The sequence below is a fragment of the Lactuca virosa genome, chromosome 8 (assembly GCF_052849685.1).
Source record: "Lactuca virosa cultivar CGN04683 chromosome 8, Lactuca_virosa_CGN04683_v6, whole genome shotgun sequence".
Taxonomy (NCBI): Eukaryota; Viridiplantae; Streptophyta; class Magnoliopsida; order Asterales; family Asteraceae; genus Lactuca; species Lactuca virosa.
The window spans coordinates 133390214-133398538 of NC_136433.1; the positions used below are offsets into that span (position 1 = coordinate 133390214).

The window sequence follows — 8325 nt, forward strand, 5'->3', positions numbered from 1 at the left end:
TAATATCTGAAAAAATTATTCGTACCCGTCGTTTAGCACGGGTAAATGGCTAGTACCTTAATATGCATATTTGGTCAAAGGCTGAATTTTAAGAGGTACAAATCCATAATGCTATTTGTACAATGAATTTATGCATGGAAATCATATTTGGTCAATTTGAAAAAGTCAAAAGGTAAATAATACTCTTAATAATTAGTTTGACCGAGCCCTTTCAATCGTTTGATCCAGTCCCCTTTAATCCATGACGTATACATGATTTCCCCCCTTCTAGGAAAATATCTCTCGAATCTCACCAAACTTCACCTAACATCTTCCTTCCCTTCCTCTAATTGAAGAAACATGGTTACCTCAAAATTGCTGCACCTTGACTTCCTTTTGGAAAATGTAACCTAAAAATCTCAAGTATTTAACCTTTTATGTATTTTCTTTTGTCTCTGGGTTTTGATGCGCTAAGTCTTTGTTCATTTTACAGGGAATGATTCATGTTTTTGTTCATTTTACAGGGAATGATTCATGCTATCAATTGATCATTATATAAATGGATTTTAATTATTTGTGTGGAACCAGTTATTGGGATAAGATTATGCACACGAACTATTTGATGGAAGTCTTTGTTCATTTTACAGGGAATGATTCATGTTTATTTGTATTTTTGCATATTTTCTTTAGTACTTCAGTTTCTATAGACAATTTTTTTTTTTGTTTTGGGGGCATAAAGACACAATAAAGTTCAAGATAGCTTCAATGAAACATTGTTAATGGTCACAAATGTTTAGGGTGGGCTACACCAGTTAATAAGATGAAGTAGCTATCTTCCCAGGAGGATTCATACGATCTTCATCCTGATGGTGTTGAACGATATGTGGGTATTTTTCAGTTTCAAAGTTCATTCTATCTCTTTTTCTCTAAATTTGAATCTGGAAATTAATATGTTTCTTGATGTATTGAGAATACGTGCCATCTTGATGGAGTTATGAGGTTTTATACTTTTAAAAAGTGATAAACATTGCTATAATGGATTTTACTTATTTGACATATGTTTCTTCTAGGTTATACAAAGAACTTAATTAAAGTGTAGGTAACAGAATGAGCATGACAACCCTAATCCTATGATAAAGGTAGTTTCTTTTCATTAATCATTTTTTGTTAGTTTATAATGTCTGTTTATCTATTATCGTCAAAACTATCAGTATAATAGTTATTATTTGGTAATAATAACTTAACATTGCTTTTAGTCCACAATGGTGTCGTTTTTGTGATCTTCACAAGTATTTTGAACCATCTTTTATAAGTCTCTTTGTTTTTTCTTTCAGGTACCTGATTAAATTATGTTAAAGGCATTAATGTAGAACATTGTTATGCTTAAGGTGAAGAAGTCCTAGAAGGAGATTTGTTTTTTCATGCTCCCATTGTGGCTCATGTTGAACAAGTGAGTGTTTTTTACTATTTTTTGACATATTTATTTTGATATTTATTTGTTTTTGTTTTCCATCTCTCATATGATCCATCATTTTTCATGGGATACTGGGAAAGCAAAAGTTGGATTTAAAATTGAAAACAAAAATATGGAATCAGAACAATTTGCTAAGAAACATTCATGTTTAGTTGTTGTTATAGAAGGTACCCAGTTCTGATTTTTGTGGGATTTCTTGGTGATGATGTAAATGCAGACCATGTTATTTTCATTTGAAACTCTACTGTTTTTTTATGTATAAAAGCATTATCAACACTGAGGCATATGATCTTATGTAGAGATGCACGAGTTATAAGAAAAGTGTTAAGATTAAGCTTCTTCTTTCATGTACTAGATATTTTTTTTATTGTTTCCTTTGCCTATTTTCTCCTTGAAAAAGTACTACATATATTTATTTTACTGTTTTATAGAATTGTCTATATACCCTGTAACCTATAACTTTTTTATATAGTAAATTCCTTTTACGTTACAAATAGATGCATGTAATTTTTTAGTAGAAATTAACAAAATTTTTTATTGTTCGTGGGGAATTTATCTTATATTTTCCTTTTTATGATGTAAGCAATTTAATATATTAATCGTGTTGGTTATTATTATTATTTTAATAGGATTGTTTAAGACTTTAATACATATACAATAATTAATAGAACGAAAGAAAAGAAAAAGAGGTTATTACTACATAAATAATTAAAATCCATTTATATAATGATCAATTGATAGCATAATCCTATCTCCTTGATTCACAGTCATCATTTTCCATCGTCTCTCCCTCTAACCCTCACCACCACATCCCATCATGGTTTTCTCTAAATCATCTCTCTCTCTCTCTCTCTCCAAAAATCTTAGAACTAACTGATACTACCCTCCCTCTCTAGAAATCGGCCAACATTATTTCTTTTCCCTTTCTCTGTCACTAATCTGAACCTCTTTGCTTTGCACAGAAAAACTAATCACTTCTAGAAATTATTTTATGAAAGAAATGATTTGTACCTGTCGCTTAGCGCGGGTAAACGACTAGTATTGTAACACCGTAAAATTTTCAAACATATTTTCATTTCGAAACACAATAAAACACATGTCACGTTTCCTCAAAATCATAAGTAACAATTTAACAACACATTTTATTTTACGTTGTTTATCACAAAACCAGGATCCTCCAAAGATAACCCCTTCTCTTGTATGTACAATCGAGCCGGCGCCTTCCCGATATCATGTAAGGTACCCGAATCACATAACACATAACACGGTAAACACGAAGCTTAATGAGTTCCCCAAAATATCACACACATCACATTAGCCACTCGAGACTATAACACCATAAGACCCTCCGGTCAATGTGTCTCTGTGGGACCCTCCGGTCCCACAACTCTGATGGACCCTTTGGTCCTAACTCTGTAAGCTCTGAATAATACACATCATAAATCACAAAGAAATAATGCAGGATATCACAATACACAATTTAAGCGCATAAGATATCTCAATCACATAAAGATACCAATCATGGTAAGTATAGTGAGAAGACTCACCTCGCAAGCAATCAATTATCCTCGTACTTGAATCTCGAACTAGCCACCGCCTAACACATAGGGTAGTTATCTCAAATTAATACTCGATTCTCGTCTCTAAGTAAACCAAAGGTTTCTCTTTCTCTCTCTATCTCTGGAAGTGGGTAAAAGACCATTTTACCCCTCCATGGTCCCCATTACTCATGTTGACTAAACCCTAAAGTCAACAGAAGTCAACTCAAGTCAACAGACTGAGTTTGACCTGACTCGGCGAGTGCACCCATGTGACTCGTCGAGTCCACTAGTTTTCCTCAGAAGTCCCGCGAAGGTCCATCTCAGCTCGTCGAGTTGACCCCTAACTCGCCGAGTTAACGCATGATCAAGCTTATCGGGACAAACCCTCACCGACTCGTCGAGTCAGCCCATGGACTCGGCGAGTCCCTTCGATCTAATTTCTCATTCAGACGATTTAAGCCAGAGCTATCACTCCCAACAGTAGATCTACTGATATTGCCATATTTATACATGTTTTTAGGCAATATTTACTTATATTTTTATTAATATTTTGGTTAATTGCATTGAATAATGGTACTTATGAGGATAAATTGTTCTTTGCAGCCAAATAGAAGCATTTTTGGAGAAAAGGACTAAAAATGACAAAACACAGAACTTTGGAGGCTTGGAGATTAAAAGATGAAGAAACTTACGTAATCTGCTGACTTTACGTCGTGAGGCTTATAGATTCACGACGTGAACACGAATCTTCCAGAAGATAGACATCGCGAAGAAAAGTCCTTAGCCAACACGGAAATCTACTATTCACGTCGTGAGCCATATCTATTCACGACGTGAGAACGGAAAAATCAGAAACTATATATACTCTTGCTCATTACGATTTAAAGGACTTTTGGCGGATTGAAGAAGTTCCTGGAGACGATTTTCAGAAGAGGAGAAGGTCTGGAATAGGATTTCAACACCAAAGGAGAAGAGAAGTTCATAATTGGATTCTAGTTTTGGTACACTTTAAATATGTTTTTGAATATGATTTTTGTTAACTTGTTTGCTAGGATGTCCAGCTAAATCTAGCTGCTTCTGTTAGGTAGATGAAGCTGGAATTCATGGATTTAATATTTTAGATTTGATGTACTTGTTGGTTATGAATTGTGTTGATTGATTTTACCTAGCATGTTTGATTTAGTATTTAATTGCTTTTAATTCTTGTTCTGTGTAGTTAGTGAATATTAATCTGCATGAATTAGAATATCTGGTAATTTAGTGAACATTAAATTATTAGAGCTAGGATCACCATTCTTAGTTAAGCAGTTAAGTATTGAATTAGGCTGTGCTAGAGAACTCATATTATGACCGTAATTGTGTTTTGTTAATCAATCTCACATAGCTCCAATTCATAATATAATTGATTATGTGTTAACTTAAGTGTGAACATATTTTGGTTTACATGAATTAATTAATATTAGTAGATTTAGAACTAAATTGCTAATACTATCTTAATTGGTAACCAACAGTACTTGTCATAGCTAAAATATAAACCACTGAGGGAAAGTAGATTCGAACTAACATAAGTGTTTTGTTTATTGATTGAATTTGTGTTAAAGAATTAAGTTCAACTAAACTTGCAAAATTAGATAAATCTCATTCCTTTGTTAGTAATTAGGTTAATTTAATAGTAGATAGGTTAATTAGTCAAAACCGTTCCCTGTGATCGACACCCGACTTGCCCGACTATTCTATAATTTGACTAGGTACACTGCCTAGGTGTAATATAGTTAGTTAAGTTAGTTAGGTTATAAATATAAAATTAGGTGTATCTATTTGCACGCATCAAGTTTTTGGCGCCGTTGCCGGGGAACGACTTATTTGATTGTTTATTTATTTGCTTTAGGTTGATCGATCCTTTTTGTGGGGTAAGACCTGCAAAAAGTTACTTTTCAGCTTAGTTTTTTTTACTACTGACTTCACGACGTGGGCTTTATTGGCTCACGACGTGAAATCCAATAATTTCCATTTCTCTTGTTTTTCTGTTTTAGTTCAGTTTTACGTTTTTATTTTTGTTTATTTTGCAGAAGTTCATGACCAGAGGCTCTAACACACCTTTGGTGCCACCACTTGAAGATCCAGAGTTGGCCCTTCACAAGAAGACGGATAAAAACGCAGAAGTGAACCAAACACCAAAGAAAAAGCCTTTCCAAGATCTCAAATCTGTCTTTACAAAGAAGTCCGGAAAGAAAACAGGAGAATCAAGTTCGTCTTCAAAGGACAAGAGCAAGATAGAAAGTTTAGATCCAATTCCTAATCCAAACAAATCTGAATACGAATCCGAGGCCGATTTTGGACTGTATACGAGTGAGCCCGAAAACGAGCCAGAAAACGAGATGGAGAATATTGAAGAGATGTCAATGGGAGCTTACAAGAAGCGTATTCGAGAAGATGTTGGTCCGGGATTAGTACAACCCGCTATTCCTGCCACTGCCACATTCGAGTTGAAAGGACACATCCTTACTGCAGAGGATGCTTTCAAACATCTAGATGAGGTCAATGACATTGCAGACTATTTCAATGTCCCAAATGTTAATATAGATACTGTCTTGTTAAGGATGATACAAGTTACTTTCAAGGGAGCTGCAAAAGACTGGTTGAAAGCACTTCCACCTGGTACAATCACTACTTGGGCTCAAATGCGTGAGCAGTTTCTAGACCAATTTTGCCCACCATCCAAGATAGCTAAACTCAAGAAGGCAATATCCAACTTTGAGCAACAACCGGGGGAGTCACTGTACGAGGAATCAGCAAACTATGATGAAAAATCATCATGCAATGATGATTGACCAACAAACATCATTAAGGAATCAGCAAGCCTCCATCCACAACCTTGAAGTTCAACTTGGTCAACTTACTACTTTGGTGAATGAGAGATTATCCCCCCAATTTCCCGAAAAGAAAAATCATTCCCATGTAATGATGATTGATGCTGAAGAAGAGGCTATCTCTGAGTTCTTAGAAGCACTAGAGGTGGAGTCAAAGCCATCCGGAACAAAGCCAAAGAAGTCGAAGCTTGAAAACAAGGATGATGCTGAAGCACCAGAATCACGACGTGAGCCCGTTATGCTCACGTCGTGGGATCAGTCTGAACATAAAATTTATGTAACTGTTCCGACTTATCAACCACCTTTACCATTCCCTTCTCGAGCTAATCTCAGTCCACTGGAAAGGGAACATTTGGAGTTTATCAAGCAAGTGAAGGGTATTCCTATTAATACTCATTTTACTGAGTCATTATCCAAAATTCCAGAATATGCAAAGTTCCTTCAAGATCTTATAGACACTCGTCAGCAGGTGAAGAAGAATTCCAAGGTTGTTCTTAGTGAGCAAAGTTCAAGAGTTGTATTGGGAGATATACCTAAGAAGATGGGAGATCTTGGACGCCTCACTCTTTATGTGAGTTTGGAAACAATTTGAAGACTTATGCTTTAGTTGATTCTGGGGCTAACATAAATTTGATGCCATATTCATTCTATCAAAAGTTAAATATTCAGAAGATGAAGGCTACAAAGATGACCATTCACATGGCCAATCGTTCAGTGACTCATCCTAGGGGGGTTGTAGAAGACATCCTTGTTAAAATTGGGAAAATTGTTTTCCCAGTTGACTTTGTGGTTATGGATATGAAAGAGGATGTTAATGTCCCAATCATTCTTGGTCGCCCCTTACTAAATACTGCTAGAGCTTTAGTCGATTTTCGTGAATCCAAGCTTACTTTGAGGGTTGGTGATGATGAGGAAGCTTTTGGAGTGCAAGATGAATTTCAAGGAAATAATGTTCAAGGTGAGGTATTCAATATTGATGAAGATAATGAACTCGAAGAATTAGAGAAGCTCATGGAGGAAGAAATAAAAAAAAATTCAACAAGTTAAACGAACGAAACCGAGAGCATCCGTCCCGTTTTTAGTTGAAGTCATTGCCTACACAAATCCAACTTCTTGGGTAAGTAAGGAAAGCGATGAAATATCGAGTGAAGATGATGAAGACGAGGTAACTTCCAATGAGACAAGTCCAATGGTGAAGGAAGAAAAGATTCCTATGAAGCTGAAGAATGAATAAAAATTAGAGACTAAAGGGATCAAAAGGAAGCTTGATGAAGATGAGAAAAAAGCTAAAAATGAGAACTCAAAGAAGGCGTACATTAGACGAGTTCAAGCTTACAAGAGGTGATGGAAAGAACAGAAGGTTCAGGTGGTGATGGACTCCTCTGACAGCTCAACGTAGGGAGGCACGGAGTCCAACTCATGGCTCCATAAAAAAGAAGCGCTTCTCGGGAGGCAACCCGAGTTTGGTTTGAATTTTCTTTCTTTTCATTTTAGTTTTAAATTTTAGGAATATCAATCGTCTCATCATATAATAATTTTGAATAGTAAAACATTAAATGCGAGGTCCCTGAATTAAGTGGTAATTAGTTATGGTATTAAGTAAACATGAAGATAGATTTCATGGAAAATTATCTGACCAGACCACACTCACGACGTGAGCACTTATGGCTCACGACGTGAGTCCAGACAGACATGGGATACGTAATATTTTAGTCTGATAATTATATTAGCCCAACATTTCTTCTTAGCCCATTTAGAAGCCATTTTTCTGTTAGACCAATAACTAATTAAGTCCACTTGATGATTAATAAGATGGCCCAACTACATAGCCCAACACGAACTCACGACGTGAAGTTTTAGGGATTCACGACGTGAATTTTGAAAAACACAGGACCACAGTTCAGAGACAGAAAAACTTTGACCTAATTCATTTCTTAATCCCCACGAAGTGAGAACGGTTCCTGGTCCCCCTTGTTCCGATTGCGGCCGACCACTACCCCTTATTCCATTTTTGCTTACGTAAACTCCATCTTAAGGTATTACTTTCTTGTTTTTAGTAACTAATTTTGCTTTATTAGTTGAATTTAGGGCTAGGGTTTGCTATTTAGTAAATTGTTCATATGTGACCTAAGATTCATGTTATAGTCCCTGCACATTGGATGAATGAACTCAGTATTGTTCTAGCATAAAACCCCAACTATTATTTTGGCCCGATTCACACACTGCATTGACCGATTCTGACTTCTATGGACGAACTCTCGACTTGAATTCCTAGGAATTCACGACTTGAATTATGGGCATGACTAAATCGACTTCTGTTTAATTCTAATATGTTGGATCTTTCTTGTTTGGTTTTTGTTGTTTCTTGTTTTGCCGAAATGGCTCCTAGACGTGAGATTCCAGTAGGGGTGGCCAATTTGCACCCATTTTATGTCTTCCCAACAACGGTGTCACGAGATAT

The 8325-nt window shown here is 35.8% G+C and overlaps 1 long non-coding RNA gene across 2 annotated transcripts; it reads left to right on the top strand.

Annotated features, from left to right (window-relative positions):
- Positions 1 to 343: 343 nt before the first annotated feature.
- On the top strand, positions 344 to 3904 carry LOC145133964 (uncharacterized). Of its 2 annotated transcripts, XR_013718847.1 has the most exons (4): positions 344 to 862; positions 1050 to 1118; positions 1314 to 1429; positions 3598 to 3904. It is a non-coding gene; the product is annotated as an uncharacterized LOC145133964 (long non-coding RNA). The 2 variants fall into 2 exon arrangements; XR_013718845.1 differs by lacking the exon at positions 3598 to 3904 and having other exon boundaries at positions 345 to 862; positions 1314 to 1838.
- Positions 3905 to 8325: the final 4421 nt, after the last annotated feature.